This window comes from Hypanus sabinus, chromosome 30 (genome assembly GCF_030144855.1).
Source record: "Hypanus sabinus isolate sHypSab1 chromosome 30, sHypSab1.hap1, whole genome shotgun sequence".
Classification (NCBI taxonomy): Eukaryota; Metazoa; Chordata; class Chondrichthyes; order Myliobatiformes; family Dasyatidae; genus Hypanus; species Hypanus sabinus.
In genome coordinates, this window is record NC_082735.1 from 749,750 (window position 1) to 772,242 (window position 22,493).

Here is a 22,493-nt window from a genome sequence, read left to right on the forward strand (position 1 = left end):
AGAGACATTTACAACTCAGTCAGTCCAGGCCTATCCAGACCCACAGAGACATTTACAACTCAGTCAGTCCAGGCCTATCCAGTCCAACAGAGACATTTACAACTCAGTCAATCCAGCCCATCCAGTCCCACAGAGACATTTACAACTCAGTCAGTCCAGCCCATCCAGTCTCACAGAGACATTTACAACTCAGTCAGTCCAGCCCATCCAGTCCCACAGAGACATTTACAACTCAGTCAGTCCAGCCCATCCAGTCCCCACGGAGACATTTACAACTCAGTCAGTCCAGCCCATCCAGTCCCACAGAGACATTTACAACTCAGTCAGTCCAGGCCATCCAGTCTCACAGAGACATTTACAACTCAGTCAGTCCAGGCCCATCCAGTCCCACAGAGACATTTACAACTCAGTCAATCCAGCCCATCCAGTCCCACAGAGACATTTACAACTCTGTCAGTCCAGCCCATCCAGTCCCACAGAGACATTTACAACTCAGTCAGTCCAGCCCATCCATCCCACGGAGACATTTTCAACTCAGTCAGTCCAGCCCATCCATTCCCACAAACATTTACAACTCAGTCAATCCAGGCCCATCCAGTCTCACGGACATTTACAACACAGTCAGTCCAGCCCATCCAGTCCCCACGGAGACATTTACAACTCAGTCAGTCCAGCCCATCCAGTCCCACAGAGACATTTACAACTCAGTCAGTCCAGCCCATCCAGTTTCACAGAGACATTTACAACTCAGTCAGTTCAGCCCATCCAGTCCCACAGAGACATTTACAACTCAGTCAGTCCAGCCCATCCAGTCCCACAGACATTTACAACTCAGTCAGTCCAGCCCATCCAGTCCCCACGGAGACATTTACAACTCAGTCAGTCTAGCCCATCCAGTCCCACAGAGACATTTACAACTCAGTCAGTCCAGGCCCAGCCAGTCTCACGGACATTTACAACTCAGTCAGTCCAGCCCATCCAGTCCCACAGAGACATTTACAACTCAGTCAGTCCAGCCCATCCAGTCCCACCGAGACATTTACAACTCAGTCAATCCAGCCCATCCATTCCCACAAACATTTACAACTCAGTCAGTCCAGCCCATCCAGTCCCACAGAGACATTTACAACTCAGTCAGTCCAGGCCATCCAGTCTCACAGAGACATTTACAACTCAGTCAGTCCAGGCCCATCCAGTCCCACAGAGACATTTACAACTCAGTCAGTCCAGCCCATCCATTCCCACAAACATTTACAACTCAGTCAGTCCAGCCCATCCAGTCCCACAAAGACATTTACAACACAGTCAGTCCAGGCCATCCAGTCCCACAGACACATTTACAACTCAGTCAATCCAGCCCATCCAGAACCACAGAGACATTTACAACTCAGTCAGTCCAGCCCATCCATTCCCACAAACATTTACAACTCAGTCAGTCCAGCCCATCCAGTCCCACAGAGACATTTACAACACCGTCAGTCCAGGCCATCCAGTCCCACAGAGACATTTACAACTCAGTCAATCCAGCCCATCCAGAACCACAGAGACATTTACAACTCAGTCAGTCCAGTCCATCCAGTCCCAGAGAGACATTTACAACTCAGTCAATCCAGCCCATCCAGTCCCACAGAGACATTTACAACTCAGTCAGACCAGCCCATCCGGTCCCACAGAGACATTTACAACTCAGTCAGTCCAGCCCATCCAGTCTCACGGACATTTACAACACAGTCAATCCAGCCCATCCAGTCCCACAGAGACATTTACAACTCAGTCAGTCCAGGCCATCCAGTCCCACAGAGACATTTACAACTCAGTCAGTCCAGGCCCATCCATTCACAGAGACATTTACAACTCAGTCAGTCCAGCCCATCCAGTCCCACAGAGACATTTACAACTCAGTCAGTCCATCCAGTCCAACAGAGACATTTACAACTTAGTCAGTCCAGCCCATCCATTCCCACAGAGACATTTACAACTCAGTCACTCCAGGCCCATCCAGTCCCACAAACATTTACAACTCAGTCAGTCCAGCCTATCCAGTCCCACAGAGACATTTACAACTCAGTCAGTCCAGCCCATCCAGTCTCACGGACATTTACAACTCAGTCAGTCCAGCCCATCCAGTCCCACAGAGACATTTACAACTCAGTCAGTGCAGCCCATCCAGTCCCACAGAGACATTTACAACTCAGTCAATCCAGCCCATCCAGTCCCACAGAGATATTTACAACTCAGTCAGTCCAGCCCATCCACTCCCACAGAGACATTTACAACTCAGTCAGTCCAGCCTATCCATCTCACAGAGACATTTACAACTCAGTCAGTCCAGCCCATCCATTCCCACAGAGACATTTACAACTCAGTCTGTCCAGCCCATCCAGTCCCACAGAGACATTTACAACTCAGTCAGTCCAGCCAATCCAGTCTCACAGAGACATTTACAACTCAGTCAGTCCAGCCCATCCAGTCCCACAGAGACATTTACAACTCAGTCAGTCCAGCCCATCCATTCCCACAAACATTTACAACTCAGTCAATCCAGGCCCATCCAGTCTCACGGACATTTACAACTCAGTCAGTCCAGCTCATCCAGTCCCACAGAGACATTTACAACTCAGTCAGTCCAGCCCATCCAGTCCCACAGAGACATTTACAACTCAGTCAGTCCAGCCCATCCAGTCCCACAGAGACATTTACAACTCAGTCAGTCCAGCCCATCCAGTCCCACAGAGACATTTACAACTCAGTCAGTCCAGCCCATCCAGTCCCCACGGAGACATTTACAACTCAGTCAGTCCAGCACATCCAGTTTCACAGAGACATTTACAACTCAGTCAGTCCAGCCCATCCAATCCCACAGAGACATTTACAACTCAGTCAGTCCAGCCCATCCAGTCCCACAGAGACATTTACAGCTCAGTCAGTCCAGCCCATCCAGTACCCACAGAGACATTTACAACTCAGTCAGTCCAGCACATCCAGTTTCACAGAGACATTTACAACTCAGTCAGTCCAGGCCCATCCATTCACAGAGACATTTACAGCTCAGTCAGTCCAGCCCATCCAGTCCCCACGGAGACATTTACAACTCAGTCAGTCCAGCGCATCCAGTCCCACAGAGACATTTACAACTCAGTCAGTCCAGGCCATCCAGTCTCACAGAGACATTTACAACTCAGTCAGTCCAGGCCCATCCAGTCCCACAGAGACATTTACAACTCAGTCAGTCCAGCCCATCCATTCCCACAAACATTTACAACTCAGTCAGTCCAGCCCATCCAGTCCCACAAAGACATTTACAACACAGTCAGTCCAGGCCATCCAGTCCCACAGACACATTTACAACTCAGTCAATCCAGCCCATCCAGAACCACAGAGACATTTACAACTCAGTCAGTCCAGCCCATCCATTCCCACAAACATTTACAACTCAGTCAGTCCAGCCCATCCAGTCCCACAGAGACATTTACAACACAGTCAGTCCAGGCCATCCAGTCCCACAGAGACATTTACAACTCAGTCAGTCCAGCCCATCCAGTCCCCACGGAGACATTTACAACTCAGTCAGTCCAGCCCATCCAGTCCCACAGAGACATTTACAACTCAGTCAGTCCAGCCCATCCAGTCCCACAGAGACATTTACAACTCAGTCAATCCAGCCCATCCAGTCTCACAGAGACATTTACAACTCAGTCAGTCCAGCCCATCCAGTCCCCACGGAGACATTTACAACTCAGTCAGTCCAGCCCATCCAGGCCCACAGAGACATTTACAACTCAGTCAGTCCAGCCCATCCAGTCCCACAGAGACATTTACAACTCAGTCAGTCCAGCCCATCCAGTCTCACAGAGACATTTACAACTCAGTCAGTCCAGGCCCATCCAGTCCCACAGAGACATTTACAACTCAGTCAGTCCAGCCCATCCAGGCCCACAAACATTTACAACTCAGTCAGTCCAGCCCATCCAGTCCCACAGAGACATTTACAACTCAGTCAGTCCAGCCCATCCATTCCCACAAACATTTACAACTCAGTCAATCCAGGCCCATCCAGTCTCACGGACATTTACAACTCAGTCAGTCCAGCCCATCCAGTCCCACAGAGACATTTACAACTCAGTCAGTCCAGCCCATCCAGTCTCACGGACATTTACAACTCAGTCAGTCCAGCCCATCCAGTCCCACAGAGACATTTACAACTCAGTCAATCCAGCCCATCCATTCCCACAAACATTTACAAGTCAGTCAATCCAGGCCAATCCAGTCTCACGGACATTTACAACTCAGTCAGTCCAGCCCATCCAGTCCCCACGGAGACATTTACAACTCAGTCAGTCCAGCCCATCCAGTCTCACAGAGACATTTACAACTCAGTCAGTCCAGCCCATACAGTTTCACAGAGACATTTACAACTCAGTCAGTCCAGCCCATCCAGTCCCACAGAGACATTTACAACTCAGTCAGTCCAGCCCATCCATTCCCACAAACATTTACAACTCAGTCAGTCCAGGCCCATCCAGTCTCACGGACATTTACAACTCAGTCAGTCCAGCCCATCCAGTCCCACAGAGACATTTACAACTCAGTCAGTCCAGCCCATCCAGTCTCACGGTTATTTACAACTCAGTCAATCCAGCCCATCCGGTCCCACAAACATTTACAACTCAGTCAGTCCAGCCCATCCAGTCCCACAGAGACATTTACAACTCAGTCAGTCTAGCCCATCCAGTCCCACGGTCATTTACAACTCAGTCTATCCAGCCCATCCGGTCCCAGAGAGACATTTACAACTCAGTCAGTCCAGCCGATCCAGTCTCACAGAGACATTTACAACTCAGTCAGTCCAGCCCATCCAGTCCCCACGGAGACATTTACAACTCAGTCAGTCCAGACCATCCAGTCCCACAGAGACATTTACAACTCAGTCAGTCCAGGCCCATCCATTCACAGAGACATTTACAACTCAGTCAGTCCAGCCCATCCAGTCCCACAGAGACATTTACAACTCAGTCAGTCCAGGCCCATCCAGTCTCACGGACATTTACAACTCAGTCAGTCCAGCCCATCCAGTCCCCACGGAGACATTTACAACTCAGTCAGTCCAGCCCATCCAGTCCCACAGAGACATTTACAACTCAGTCAGTCCAGCCCATCCAGTTTCACGGAGACATTTACAACTCAGTCAGTCCAGCCCATCCAGTCCCACAGAGACATTTACAACTCAGTCAGTCCAGCCCATTCAGTCCCACAGAGACATTTACAACTCAGTCAGTCCAGCCCATCCAGTCCCCACGGAGACATTTACAACTCAGTCAGTCCAGCCCATCCAGTCCCACAGAGACATTTACAACTCAGTCAGTCCAGGCCCATCCATTCACAGAGACATTTACAACTCAGTCAGTCCAGCCCATCCATTCCCACAGAGACATTTACAACTCAGTCAGTCCAGCCCATCCAGTCCCTCAGAGACATTTACAACTCAGTCAGTCCAGCCCATCCATTCCCACAAACATTTACAACTCAGTCAGTCCAGCCCATCCAGTCCCACAGAGACATTTCCAACTCAGTCAGTCTAGGCCCAGCCAGTCTCACGGACATTTACAACTCAGTCAGTCCAGCCCATCCAGTCCCACAGAGACATTTACAACTCAGTCAGTCCAGCCCATCCAGTCCCACAGAGACATTTACAACTCAGTCAATCCAGCCCATCCATTCCCACAAACATTTACAACTCAGTCAGTCCAGCCCATCCAGTCCCACAGAGACATTTACAACTCAGTCAGTCCAGCCCATCCAGTCCCACAGAGACATTTACAACTCAGTCAGTCCAGCCCATCCAGTCCCACAGAGACATTTACAACTCAGTCAGTCCAGCCCATCCATTCCCACAAACATTTACAACTCAGTCAGTCCAGGCCCATCCAGTCTCACGGACATTTACAACTCAGTCAGTTCAGCCCATCCAGTCCCACCGAGACATTTACAACTCAGTCAATCCAGCCCATCCATTCCCACAAACATTTACAACTCAGTCAGTCCAGCCCATCCAGTCCCACAGAGACATTTACAACTCAGTCAGTCCAGGCCTATCCAGACCCACAGAGACATTTACAACTCAGTCAGTCCAGGCCTATCCAGTCCAACAGAGACATTTACAACTCAGTCAATCCAGCCCATCCAGTCCCACAGAGACATTTACAACTCAGTCAGTCCAGCCCATCCAGTCTCACAGAGACATTTACAACTCAGTCAGTCCAGCCCATCCAGTCCCACAGAGACATTTACAACTCAGTCAGTCCAGCCCATCCAGTCCCCACGGAGACATTTACAACTCAGTCAGTCCAGCCCATCCAGTCCCACAGGGACATTTACAACTGTCAGTCCAGCCCATCCAGTCCCCACGGAGACATTTACAACTCAGTCAGTCCAGCCCATCCAGTCCCACAGAGACATTTACAACTCAGTCAGTCCAGGCCATCCAGTCTCACAGAGACATTTACAACTCAGTCAGTCCAGGCCCATCCAGTCCCACAGAGACATTTACAACTCAGTCAATCCAGCCCATCCAGTCCCACAGAGACATTTACAACTCTGTCAGTCCAGCCCATCCAGTCCCACAGAGACATTTACAACTCAGTCAGTCCAGCCCATCCATCCCACGGAGACATTTTCAACTCAGTCAGTCCAGCCCATCCATTCCCACAAACATTTACAACTCAGTCAATCCAGGCCCATCCAGTCTCACGGACATTTACAACACAGTCAGTCCAGCCCATCCAGTCCCCACGGAGACATTTACAACTCAGTCAGTCCAGCCCATCCAGTCCCACAGAGACATTTACAACTCAGTCAGTCCAGCCCATCCAGTTTCACAGAGACATTTACAACTCAGTCAGTTCAGCCCATCCAGTCCCACAGAGACATTTACAACTCAGTCAGTCCTGCCCATCCAGTCCCACAGACATTTACAACTCAGTCAGTCCAGCCCATCCAGTCCCCACGGAGACATTTACAACTCAGTCAGTCTAGCCCATCCAGTCCCACAGAGACATTTACAACTCAGTCAGTCCAGGCCCAGCCAGTCTCACGGACATTTACAACTCAGTCAGTCCAGCCCATCCAGTCCCACAGAGACATTTACAACTCAGTCAGTCCAGCCCATCCAGTCCCACCGAGACATTTACAACTCAGTCAATCCAGCCCATCCATTCCCACAAACATTTACAACTCAGTCAGTCCAGCCCATCCAGTCCCACAGAGACATTTACAACTCAGTCAGTCCAGGCCATCCAGTCTCACAGAGACATTTACAACTCAGTCAGTCCAGGCCCATCCAGTCCCACAGAGACATTTACAACTCAGTCAGTCCAGCCCATCCATTCCCACAAACATTTACAACTCAGTCAGTCCAGCCCATCCAGTCCCACAAAGACATTTACAACACAGTCAGTCCAGGCCATCCAGTCCCACAGACACATTTACAACTCAGTCAATCCAGCCCATCCAGAACCACAGAGACATTTACAACTCAGTCAGTCCAGCCCATCCATTCCCACAAACATTTACAACTCAGTCAGTCCAGCCCATCCAGTCCCACAGAGACATTTACAACACCGTCAGTCCAGGCCATCCAGTCCCACAGAGACATTTACAACTCAGTCAATCCAGCCCATCCAGAACCACAGAGACATTTACAACTCAGTCAGTCCAGTCCATCCAGTCCCAGAGAGACATTTACAACTCAGTCAATCCAGCCCATCCAGTCCCACAGAGACATTTACAACTCAGTCAGACCAGCCCATCCGGTCCCACAGAGACATTTACAACTCAGTCAGTCCAGCCCATCCAGTCTCACGGACATTTACAACACAGTCAATCCAGCCCATCCAGTCCCACAGAGACATTTACAACTCAGTCAGTCCAGGCCATCCAGTCCCACAGAGACATTTACAACTCAGTCAGTCCAGGCCCATCCATTCACAGAGACATTTACAACTCAGTCAGTCCAGCCCATCCAGTCCCACAGAGACATTTACAACTCAGTCAGTCCATCCAGTCCAACAGAGACATTTACAACTTAGTCAGTCCAGCCCATCCATTCCCACAGAGACATTTACAACTCAGTCACTCCAGGCCCATCCAGTCCCACAAACATTTACAACTCAGTCAGTCCAGCCTATCCAGTCCCACAGAGACATTTACAACTCAGTCAGTCCAGCCCATCCAGTCTCACGGACATTTACAACTCAGTCAGTCCAGCCCATCCAGTCCCACAGAGACATTTACAACTCAGTCAGTGCAGCCCATCCAGTCCCACAGAGACATTTACAACTCAGTCAATCCAGCCCATCCAGTCCCACAGAGATATTTACAACTCAGTCAGTCCAGCCCATCCACTCCCACAGAGACATTTACAACTCAGTCAGTCCAGCCTATCCATCTCACAGAGACATTTACAACTCAGTCAGTCCAGCCCATCCATTCCCACAGAGACATTTACAACTCAGTCTGTCCAGCCCATCCAGTCCCACAGAGACATTTACAACTCAGTCAGTCCAGCCAATCCAGTCTCACAGAGACATTTACAACTCAGTCAGTCCAGCCCATCCAGTCCCACAGAGACATTTACAACTCAGTCAGTCCAGCCCATCCATTCCCACAAACATTTACAACTCAGTCAATCCAGGCCCATCCAGTCTCACGGACATTTACAACTCAGTCAGTCCAGCTCATCCAGTCCCACAGAGACATTTACAACTCAGTCAGTCCAGCCCATCCAGTCCCACAGAGACATTTACAACTCAGTCAGTCCAGCCCATCCAGTCCCACAGAGACATTTACAACTCAGTCAGTCCAGCCCATCCAGTCCCACAGAGACATTTACAACTCAGTCAGTCCAGCCCATCCAGTCCCCACGGAGACATTTACAACTCAGTCAGTCCAGCACATCCAGTTTCACAGAGACATTTACAACTCAGTCAGTCCAGCCCATCCAATCCCACAGAGACATTTACAACTCAGTCAGTCCAGCCCATCCAGTCCCACAGAGACATTTACAGCTCAGTCAGTCCAGCCCATCCAGTACCCACAGAGACATTTACAACTCAGTCAGTCCAGCACATCCAGTTTCACAGAGACATTTACAACTCAGTCAGTCCAGGCCCATCCATTCACAGAGACATTTCCAGCTCAGTCAGTCCAGCCCATCCAGTCCCCACGGAGACATTTACAACTCAGTCAGTCCAGCCCATCCAGTCCCACAGAGACATTTACAACTCAGTCAGTCCAGGCCCAGCCAGTCTTACGGACATTTACAACTCAGTCAGTCCAGCCCATCCAGTCCCACAGAGACATTTACAACTCAGTCAGTCCAGCCCATCCATTCCCACAAACATTTACAACTCAGTCAGTCCAGGCCCATCCAGTCTCACGGACATTTACAACTCAGTCAGTCCAGCCCATCCATTCCCACAGAGACATTTACAACTCAGTCAATCCAGCCCATCCATTCCCACAAACATTTACAACTTTGTCAGTCCAGCCCATCCAGTCCCACAGAGACATTTACAACTCAGTCAGTCCAGCCCATCCAGTCCCACAGAGACAATTACAACTCAGTCAGTCCAGCCCATCCAGTCTCACGGACATTTACAACACAGTCAATCCAGCCCATCCAGTCCCACAGAGACATTTACAACTCAGTCAGACCAGCCCATCCAGTCCCCACGGAGACATTTACAACTCAGTCAGTCCAGCCCATCCAGTCCCACAGAGACATTTACAACTCAGTCAGTCCAGCCCATCCAGTCCCACAGAGACATTTACAACACAGTCAATCCAGCCAATCCAGTCCCACAGAGACATTTACAACTCAGTCAGTCCAGGCCATCCAGTCTCACAGAGACATTTACAACTCAGTCAGTCCAGGCCCATCCAGTCCCACAGAGACATTTACAACTCAGTCAGTCCAGCCCATCCAGTCCCACAAACATTTACAACTCAGTCAGTCCAGCCCATCCATTCCCACAAACATTTACAACTCAGTCAATCCAGGCCCATCCAGTCTCACGGACATTTACAACTCAGTCAGTCCAGCTCATCCAGTCCCACAGAGACATTTACAACTCAGTCAGTCCAGCCTATCCAGTCCCACAGAGACATTTACAACTCAGTCAGTCCAGCCCATCCAGTCCCACAGAGACATTTACAACTCAGTCAGTCCAGCCCATCCAGTCCCACAGAGACATTTACAACTCAGTCAGTCCAGCCCATCCAGTCCCCACGGAGACATTTACAACTCAGTCAGTCCAGCACATCCAGTTTCACAGAGACATTTACAACTCAGTCAGTCCAGCCCATCCAATCCCACAGAGACATTTACAACTCAGTCAGTCCAGCCCATCCAGTCCCACAGAGACATTTACAGCTCAGTCAGTCCAGCCCATCCAGTACCCACAGAGACATTTACAACTCAGTCAGTCCAGCACATCCAGTTTCACAGAGACATTTACAACTCAGTCAGTCCAGGCCCATCCATTCACAGAGACATTTACAGCTCAGTCAGTCCAGCCCATCCAGTCCCCACGGAGACATTTACAACTCAGTCAGTCCAGCCCATCCAGTCCCACAGAGACATTTACAACTCAGTCAGTCCAGGCCATCCAGTCTCACAGAGACATTTACAACTCAGTCAGTCCAGGCCCATCCAGTCCCACAGAGACATTTACAACTCAGTCAGTCCAGCCCATCCATTCCCACAAACATTTACAACTCAGTCAGTCCAGCCCATCCAGTCCCACAAAGACATTTACAACACAGTCAGTCCAGGCCCATCCAGTCTCACGGACATTTACAACTCAGTCAGTCCAGCTCATCCAGTCCCACAGAGACATTTACAACTCAGTCAGTCCAGCCCATCCAGTCCCACAGAGACATTTACAACTCAGTCAGTCCAGCCCATCCAGTCCCACAGAGACATTTACAACTCAGTCAGTCCAGCCCATCCAGTCCCACAGAGACATTTACAACTCAGTCAGTCCAGCCCATCCAGTCCCCACGGAGACATTTACAACTCAGTCAGTCCAGCACATCCAGTTTCACAGAGACATTTACAACTCAGTCAGTCCAGCCCATCCAATCCCACAGAGACATTTACAACTCAGTCAGTCCAGCCCATCCAGTCCCACAGAGACATTTACAGCTCAGTCAGTCCAGCCCATCCAGTACCCACAGAGACATTTACAACTCAGTCAGTCCAGCACATCCAGTTTCACAGAGACATTTACAACTCAGTCAGTCCAGGCCCATCCATTCACAGAGACATTTACAGCTCAGTCAGTCCAGCCCATCCAGTCCCCACGGAGACATTTACAACTCAGTCAGTCCAGCCCATCCAGTCCCACAGAGACATTTACAACTCAGTCAGTCCAGGCCCAGCCAGTCTTACGGACATTTACAACTCAGTCAGTCCAGCCCATCCAGTCCCACAGAGACATTTACAACTCAGTCAGTCCAGCCCATCCATTCCCACAAACATTTACAACTCAGTCAGTCCAGGCCCATCCAGTCTCACGGACATTTACAACTCAGTCAGTCCAGCCCATCCATTCCCACAGAGACATTTACAACTCAGTCAATCCAGCCCATCCATTCCCACAAACATTTACAACTCAGTCAGTCCAGCCCATCCAGTCCCACAGAGACATTTACAACTCAGTCAGTCCAGCCCATCCAGTCCCACAGAGACAATTACAACTCAGTCAGTCCAGCCCATCCAGTCTCACGGACATTTACAACACAGTCAATCCAGCCCATCCAGTCCCACAGAGACATTTACAACTCAGTCAGACCAGCCCATCCAGTCCCCACGGAGACATTTACAACTCAGTCAGTCCAGCCCATCCAGTCCCACAGAGACATTTACAACTCAGTCAGTCCAGCCCATCCAGTCCCACAGAGACATTTACAACACAGTCAATCCAGCCAATCCAGTCCCACAGAGACATTTACAACTCAGTCAGTCCAGGCCATCCAGTCTCACAGAGACATTTACAACTCAGTCAGTCCAGGCCCATCCAGTCCCACAGAGACATTTACAACTCAGTCAGTCCAGCCCATCCAGTCCCACAAACATTTACAACTCAGTCAGTCCAGCCCATCCAGTCCCACAGAGACATTTACAACACAGTCAGTCCAGGCCATCCAGTCCCACAGAGACATTTACAACTCAGTCAATCCAGCCCATCCAGAACCACAGAGACATTTACAACTCAGTCAGTCCAGCCCATCCAGTCCCACAGAGAGATTTACAACTCAGTCAATCCAGCCCATCCAGTCCTACAGAGACATTTACAACTCAGTCAGTCCAGCCCACCCAGTCCCACAGAGACATTTACAACTCAGTCAGTCCAGCCCATCCAGTCTCACGGACATTTACAACACAGTCAATCCAGCCCATCCAGTCCCACAGAGACATTTACAACTCAGTCAGTCCAGCCCATCCAGTCCCACAGAGACATTTACAACTCAGTCAGTCCAGCCCATCCATTCCCACAAACATTTACAACTCAGTCAGTCCAGGCCCATCCAGTCTCACGGACATTTACAACTCAGTCAGTCCAGCCCATCCATTCCCACAGAGACATTTACAACTCAGTCAATCCAGCCCATCCATTCCCACAAACATTTACAACTCAGTCAGTCCAGCCCATCCAGTCCCACAGAGACATTTACAACTCAGTCAGTCCAGCCCATCCAGTCCCACAGAGACAATTACAACTCAGTCAGTCCAGCCCATCCAGTCTCACGGACATTTACAACACAGTCAATCCAGCCCATCCAGTCCCACAGAGACATTTACAACTCAGTCAGACCAGCCCATCCAGTCCCCACGGAGACATTTACAACTCAGTCAGTCCAGCCCATCCAGTCCCACAGAGACATTTACAACTCAGTCAGTCCAGCCCATCCAGTCCCACAGAGACATTTACAACACAGTCAATCCAGCCAATCCAGTCCCACAGAGACATTTACAACTCAGTCAGTCCAGGCCATCCAGTCTCACAGAGACATTTACAACTCAGTCAGTCCAGGCCCATCCAGTCCCACAGAGACATTTACAACTCAGTCAGTCCAGCCCATCCAGTCCCACAAACATTTACAACTCAGTCAGTCCAGCCCATCCAGTCCCACAGAGACATTTACAACACAGTCAGTCCAGGCCATCCAGTCCCACAGAGACATTTACAACTCAGTCAATCCAGCCCATCCAGAACCACAGAGACATTTACAACTCAGTCAGTCCAGCCCATCCAGTCCCACAGAGAGATTTACAACTCAGTCAATCCAGCCCATCCAGTCCTACAGAGACATTTACAACTCAGTCAGTCCAGCCCACCCAGTCCCACAGAGACATTTACAACTCAGTCAGTCCAGCCCATCCAGTCTCACGGACATTTACAACACAGTCAATCCAGCCCATCCAGTCCCACAGAGACATTTACAACTCAGTCAGTCCAGGCCATCCAGTACCACAGAGACATTTACAACTCAGTCAGTCCAGGCCCATCCATTCACAGAGACATTTACAACTCAGTCAGTCCAGCCCATCCAGTCCCACAAACATTTACAACTCAGTCAGTCCAGCCTATCCAGTCCCACAGAGACATTTACAACTCAGTCAGTCCAGCCCATCCAGTCTCACGGACATTTACAACTCAGTCAGTCCAGCCCATCCAGTCCCACAGAGACATTTACAACTCAGTCAGTCCAGCCCATCCAGTCCCACAGAGACATTTACAACTCAGTCAGTCCAGCCCATCCAGTCCCACAGAGATAGTTACAACTCAGTCAGTCCAGCCCATCCAGTCCCACAGAGACATTTACAACTCAGTCAGTCCAGCCCATCCATCCCACAGAGACATTTACAACTCAGTCAGTTCAGCCCATCCAGTCCCACAGAGACATTTACAACTCAGTCAGTCCAGGCCCAGCCAGTCGCACGGACATTTACAACTCAGTCAGTCCAGCCCATCCAGTCCCACAGAGACATTTACAACTCAGTCAATCCAGCCCATCCAGTCCCACAGAGACATTTACAACTCAGTCAGTCCAGCCCATCCAGTCCCACAGAGACATTTACAACTCAGTCAGTCCAGCCCATCCAGTCCCACAGAGACATTTACAACTCAGTCAGTCCAGCCCATCCAGTCCCACAGAGACATTTACAACTCAGTCAGTCCAGCCCATCCAGTCCCACAGAGACATTTACAACTCAGTCAGTCCAGCCCATCCAGTCCCACAGAGACATTTACAACTCAGTCAATCCAGCCCATCCATTCCCACAAACATTTACAACTCAGTCAGTCCAGCCCATCCAGTCCCACAGAGACATTTACAACACAGTCAGTCCAGGCCATCCAGTCCCACAGAGACATTTACAACTCAGTCAATCCAGCCCATCCAGAACCACAGAGACATTTACAACTCAGTCAGTCCAGTCCATCCAGTCCCACAGAGACATTTACAACTCAGTCAATCCAGCCCATCCAGTCCCACAGAGACATTTACAACTCAGTCAGTCCAGCCCATCCGGTCACACAGAGACATTTACAACTCAGTCAGTCCAGCCCATCCAGTCTCACGGACATTTACAACACAGTCAATCCAGCCCATCCAGTCCCACAGAGACATTTACAACTCAGTCAGTCCAGCCCATCCAGTCCCACAGAGACATTTACAAATCAGTCAGTCCAGGCCCATCCATTCACAGAGACATTTACAACTCAGTCAGTCCAGCCCATCCAGTCCCACAGAGACATTTACAACTCAGTCAGTCCATCCAGTCCAACAGAGACATTTACAACTCAGTCAGTCCAGGCCCATCCATTCACAGAGACATTTACAACTCAGTCCGTCCAGCCCATCCAGTCCCACAGAGACATTTACAACTCAGTCAGTCCATCCAGTCCAACAGAGACATTTACAACTTAGTCAGTCCAGCCCATCCATTCCCAAAGAGACATTTACAACTCAGTCACTCCAGGCCCATCCAGTCCCACAAACATTTACAACTCAGTCAGTCCAGCCTATCCAGTCCCACAGAGACATTTACAACTCAGTCAGTCCAGCCCATCCAGTCTCACGGACATTTACAACTCAGTCAGTCCAGCCCATCCAGTCCCACAGAGACATTTACAACTCAGTCAGTGCAGCCCATCCAGTCCCACAGAGACATTTACAACTCAGTCAGTCCAGCCCATCCAGTCCCACAGAGATATTTACAACTCAGTCAGTCCAGCCCATCCAGTCCCACAGAGACATTTACAACTCAGTCAGTCCAGCCTATCCATCCCACAGAGACATTTACAACTCAGTCAGTCCAGCCCATCCATTCCCACAGAGACATTTACAACTCAGTCTGTCCAGCCCATCCAGTCCCACAGAGACATTTACAACTCAGTCAGTCCAGCCCATCCAGTCTCACAGAGACATTTACAACTCAGTCAGTCCAGCCCATCCAGTCCCACAGAGACATTTACAACTCAGTCAGTCCAGCCCATCCATTCCCACAAACATTTACAACTCAGTCAATCCAGGCACATCCAGTCTCACGGACATTTACAACTCAGTCAGTCCAGCCCATCCAGTCCCACAGAGACATTTACAACTCAGTCAGTCCAGCCCATCCAGTCTCACAGAGACATTTACAACTCAGTCAGTCCAGCCCATCCAGTCCCACAGAGACATTTACAACTCAGTCAGTCCAGCCCATCCATTCCCACAAACATTTACAACTCAGTCAATCCAGGCCCATCCAGTCTCACGGACATTTACAACTCAGTCAGTCCAGCCCATCCAGTCCCACAGAGACATTTACAACTCTGTCAGTCCAGCCCATCCAGTCCCACAGAGACATTTACAACTCAGTCAGTCCAGCCCATCCAGTCCCACAGAGACATTTACAACTCAGTCAGTCCAGCCCATCCAGTCCCACAGAGACATTTACAACTCAGTCAATCCAGCCCATCCGGTCCCACCGAGACATTTACAACTCAGTCAGTCCAGCCCATCCAGTCCCACAGAGACATTTACAACTCAGTCAGTCCAGCCCATCCATTCCCACAAACATTTACAAGTCAGTCAATCCAGGCCAATCCAGTCTCACGGACATTTACAACTCAGTCAGTCCAGCCCATCCAGTCCCCACGGAGGCATTTACAACTCAGTCAGTCCAGCACATCCAGTTTCATAGAGACATTTACAACTCAGTCAGTCCAGCCCATCCAATCCCACAGAGACATTTACAACTCAGTCAGTCCAGCCAATCCAGTCCCACAGAGACATTTACAGCTCAGTCAGTCCAGGCCATCCAGTACCACAGAGACATTTACAACTCAGTCACTCCAGGCCCATCCAGTCCCACAAACATTTACAACTCAGTCAGTCCAGCCTATCCAGTCCCACAGAGACATTTACAACTCAGTCAGTCCAGCCCATCCAGTCTCACGGACATTTACAACTCAGTCAGTCCAGCCCATCCAGTCCCACAGAGACATTTACAACTCAGTCAGTCCAGCCCATCCAGTCCCACAGAGACATTTACAACTCAGTCAGTCCAGCCCATCCAGTCCCACAGAGATATTTACAACTCAGTCAGTCCAGCCCATCCAGTCCCACAGAGACATTTACAACTCAGTCAGTCCAGCCCATCCATCCCACAGAGACATTTACAACTCAGTCAGTTCAGCCCATCCAGTCCCACAGAGACATTTACAACTCAGTCAGTCTAGGCCCAGCCAGTCTCACGGACATTTACAACTCAGTCAGTCCAGCCCATCCAGTCCCACAGAGACATTTACAACTCAGTCAATCCAGCCCATCCAGTCCCACAGAGACATTTACAACTCAGTCAGTCCAGCCCATCCAGTCCCACAGAGACATTTACAACTCAGTCAGTCCAGCCCATCCAGTCCCACAGAGACATTTACAACTCAGTCAGTCCAGCCCATCCAGTCCCACAGAGACATTTACAACTCAGTCAGTCCAGCCCATCCAGTCCCACAGAGACATTTACAACTCAGTCAGTCCAGCCCATCCAGTCCCACAGAGACATTTACAACTCAGTCAATCCAGCCCATCCATTCCCACAAACATTTACAACTCAGTCAGTCCAGCCCATCCAGTCCCACAGAGACATTTACAACACAGTCAGTCCAGGCCATCCAGTCCCACAGAGACATTTACAACTCAGTCAATCCAGCCCATCCAGAACCACAGAGACATTTACAACTCAGTCAGTCCAGTCCATCCAGTCCCACAGAGACATTTACAACTCAGTCAATCCAGCCCATCCAGTCCCACAGAGACATTTACAACTCAGTCAGTCCAGCCCATCCGGTCCCACAGAGACATTTACAACTCAGTCAGTCCAGCCCATCCAGTCTCACGGACATTTACAACACAGTCAATCCAGCCCATCCAGTCCCACAGAGACATTTACAACTCAGTCAGTCCAGTCCATCCAGTCCCACAGAGACATTTACAACTCAGTTAGTCCAGGCCCATCCATTCACAGAGACATTTACAACTCAGTCAGTCCAGCCTATCCAGTCCCACAGAGACATTTACAACTCAGTCAGTCCATCCAGTCCAACAGAGACATTTACAACTTAGTCAGTCCAGCCCATCCATTCCCACAGAGACATTTACAACTCAGTCACTCCAGGCCCATCCAGTCCCACAAACATTTACAACTCAGTCAGTCCAGCCTATCCAGTCCCACAGAGACATTTACAACTCAGTCAGTCCAGCCCATCCAGTCTCACGGACATTTACAACTCAGTCAGTCCAGCCCATCCAGTCCCACAGAGACATTTACAACTCAGTCAGTGCAGCCCATCCAGTCCCACAGAGACATTTACAACTCAGTCAGTCCAGCCCATCCAGTCCCACAGAGATATTTACAACTCAGTCAGTCCAGCCCATCCAGTCCCACAGAGACATTTACAACTCAGTCAGTCCAGCCTATCCATCCCACAGAGACATTTACAACTCAGTCAGTCCAGCCCATCCATTCCCACAGAGACATTTACAACTCAGTCTGTCCAGCCCATCCAGTCCCACAGAGACATTTACAACTCAGTCAGTCCAGCCCATCCAGTCTCACAGAGACATTTACAACTCAGTCAGTCCAGCCCATCCAGTCTCACAGAGACATTTACAACTCAGTCAGTCCAGCCCATCCAGTCCCACAGAGACATTTACAACTCAGTCAGTCCAGGCCCAGCCAGTCTTACGGACATTTACAACTCAGTCAGTCCAGCCCATCCAGTCCCACAGAGACATTTACAACTCAGTCAGTCCAGACCATCCAGTCCCACAGAGACATTTACAACTCAGACAGTCCAGCCCAACCATTCCCACAAACATTTACAACTCAGTCAGTCCAGGCCCATCCAGTCTCATGGACATTTACAACTCAGTCAGTCCAGCCCATCCAGTCCCACAGAGACATTTACAACTCAGTCAGTCCAGCCCATCCAGTCCCACAGAGACATTTACAACTCAGTCAGTCCAGCCCATCCAGTCCCACAGAGACATTTACAACTCAGTCAGTCCAGCCCATCCAGTCCCACAGAGACATTTACAACTCAGTCAATCCAGCCCATCCGGTCCCACAGAGACATTTACAACTCAGTCAGTCCAGCCCATCCAGTCCCACAGAGACATTTACAACTCAGTCAGTCCAGCCCATCCATTCCCACAAACATTTACAAGTCAGTCAATCCAGGCCAATCCAGTCTCACGGACATTTACAACTCAGTCAGTCCAGCCCATCCAGTCCCCACGGAGACATTTACTACTCAGTCAGTCCAGCACATCCAGTTTCACAGAGACATTTACAACTCAGTCAGTCCAGCCCATCCAATCCCACAGAGACATTTACAACTCAGTCAGTCCAGCCCATCCAGTCCCACAGAGACATTTACAGCTCAGTCAGTCCAGCCCATCCAGTACCCACAGAGACATTTACAACTCAGTCAGTCCAGCCCATCCAGTCTCACGGACATTTACAACACAGTCAATCCAGCCCATCCAGTCCCACAGAGACATTTACAACTCAGTCAGTCCAAGCCATCCAGTACCACAGAGGCATTTACAACTCAGTCACTCCAGGCCCATCCAGTCCCACAAACATTTACAACTCAGTCAGTCCAGCCTATCCAGTCCCACAGAGACATTTACAACTCAGTCAGTCCAGCCCATCCAGTCTCACGGACATTTACAACTCAGTCAGTCCAGCCCATCCAGTCCCACAGAGACATTTACAACTCAGTCAGTCCAGCCCATCCAGTCCCACAGAGACATTTACAACTCAGTCAGTCCAGCCCATCCAGTCCCACAGAGATATTTACAACTCAGTCAGTCCAGCCCATCCAGTCCCACAGAGACATTTACAACTTAGTCAGTCCAGCCCATCCATCCCACAGAGACATTTGCAACTCAGTCAGTTCAGCCCATCCAGTCCCACAGAGACATTTACAACTCAGTCAGTCCAGGCCCAGCCAGTCTCACGGACATTTACAACTCAGTCAGTCCAGCCCATCCAGTCCCACAGAGACATTTACAACTCAGTCAATCCAGCCCATCCAGTCCCACAGAGACATTTACAACTCAGTCAGTCCAGCCCATCCAGTCCCACAGAGACATTTACAACTCAGTCAGTCCAGTCCATCCAGTCCCACAGAGACATTTACAACTCAGTCAATCCAGCCCATCCAGTCCCACAGAGACATTTACAACTCAGTCAGTCCAGCCCATCCGGTCCCACAGAGACATTTACAACTCAGTCAGTCCAGCCCATCCAGTCTCACGGACATTTACAACACAGTCAATCCAGCCCATCCAGTCCCACAGAGACATTTACAACTCAGTCAGTCCAGGCCATCCAGTCCCACAGAGACATTTACAACTCAGTCAGTCCAGGCCCATCCATTCACAGAGACATTTACAACTCAGTCAGTCCAGCCCATCCAGTCCCACAGAGACATTTACAACTCAGTCAGTCCATCCAGTCGAACAGAGACATTTACAACTTAGTCAGTCCAACCCATCCATTCCCACAGAGACATTTACAACTCATTCACTCCAGGCCCATCCAGTCCCACAAACATTTACAACTCAGTCAGTCCAGCCTATCCAGTCCCACAGAGACATTTACAACTCAGTCAGTCCTGCCCATCCAGTCTCACGGACATTTACAACTCAGTCAGTCCAGCCCATCCAGTCCCACAGAGACATTTACAACTCTGTCAGTGCAGCCCATCCAGTCCCACAGAGACATTTACAACTCAGTCAGTCCAGCCCATCCAGTCCCACAGAGATATTTACAACTCAGTCAGTCCAGCCCATCCAGTCCCACAGAGACATTTACAACTCAGTCAGTCCAGCCTATCCATCCCACAGACACATTTACAACTCAGTCAGTCCAGCCCATCCATTCCCACAGAGACATTTACAACTCAGTCTGTCCAGCCCATCCAGTCCCACAGAGACATTTACAACTCAGTCAGTCCAGCCCATCCAGTCTCACAGAGACATTTACAACTCAGTCAGTCCAGCCCATCCAGTCCCACAGAGACATTTACAACTCAGTCAGTCCAGCCCATCCATTCCCACAAACATTTACAACTCAGTCAATCCAGGCCCATCCACTCTCACGGACATTTACAACTCAGTCAGTCCAGCCCATCCAGTACCACAGAGACATTTACAACTCAGTCAGTCCAGGCCCATCCATTCACAGAGACATTTACAACTCAGTCAATCCAGGCCCATCCAGTCTCACGGACATTTACAACTCAGTCAGTCCAGCCCATCCAGTCCCACAGAGACATTTACAACTCAGTCAGTCCAGCCTATCCAGTCCCACAGAGACATTTACAACTCAGTCAGTCCAGCCCATCCAGTCCCACAGAGACATTTACAACTCAGTCAGTCCAGCCCATCCAGTCCCACAGAGACATTTACAACTCAGTCAATCCAGCCCATCCGGTCCCACAGAGACATTTACAACTCAGTCAGTCCAGCCCATCCGGTCCCACAGAGACATTTACAACTCAGTCAGTCCAGCCCATCCAGTCCCACAGAGACATTTACAACTCAGTCAGTCCAGCCCTTCCATTCCCACAAACATTTACAACTCAGTCAGTCCAGCCCACCCAGTCCCACAGAGACATTTACAACTCAGTCAGTCCAGCCCATCCAGTCTCACGGACATTTACAACACAGTCAATCCAGCCCATCCAGTCCCACAGAGACATTTACAACTCAGTCAGTCCAGGCCATCCAGTACCACAGAGACATTTACAATTCAGTCAGTCCAGGCCCATCCATTCACAGAGACATTTACAACTCAGTCAGTCCAGCCCATCCAGTCCCACAGCGACATTTACAACTCAGTCAGTCCAGCCCATCCATTCCCACAGAGACATTTAAAACTCAGTCACTCCAGGACCATCCAGTCCCACAAACATTTACAACTCAGTCAGTCCAGCCTATCCAGTCCCACAGAGACATTTACAACTCAGTCAGTCCAGCCCATCCAGTCTCACGGACATTTACAACTCAGTCAGTCCAGCCCATCCAGTACCACAGAGACATTTACAACTCAGTCAGTCCAGGCCCATCCATTCACAGAGACATTTACAACTCAGTCAGTCCAGCCCATCCAGTCTCACAGAGACATTTACAACTCAGTCAGTCCAGCCCATCCAGTCCCACAGAGACATTTACAACTCAGTCAGTCCAGCCCATCCATTCCCACAAACATTTACAACTCAGTCAATCCAGGCCCATCCAGTCTCACGGACATTTACAACTCAGTCAGTCCAGCCCATCCAGTCCCACAGAGACATTTACAACTCAGTCAGTCCAGCCCATCCAGTCCCACAGAGACAATTACAACTCAGTCAGTCCAGCCCATCCAGTCTCACGGACATTTACAACACAGTCAATCCAGCCCATCCAGTCCCACAGAGACATTTACAACTCAGTCAGACCAGCCCATCCAGTCCCCACGGAGACATTTACAACTCAGTCAGTCCAGCCCATCCAGTCCCACAGAGACATTTACAACTCAGTCAGTCCAGCCCATCCAGTCCCCACGGAGACATTTACAACTCAGTCAGTCCAGCCCATCCAGTCCCACAGAGACATTTACAACAGAGTCAATCCAGCCCAACCAGTCCCACAGAGGCATTTACAACTCAGTCAGTCCAGGCCATCCAGTCTCACAGAGACATTTACAACTCAGTCAGTCCAGGCCCATCCAGTCCCACAGAGACATTTACAACTCAGTCAGTCCAGCCCATCCAGTCCCACAAACATTTACAACTCAGTCAGTCCAGCCCATCCAGTCCCACAGAGACATTTACAACACAGTCAGTCCAGGCCATCCAGTCCCACAGAGACATTTACAACTCAGTCAA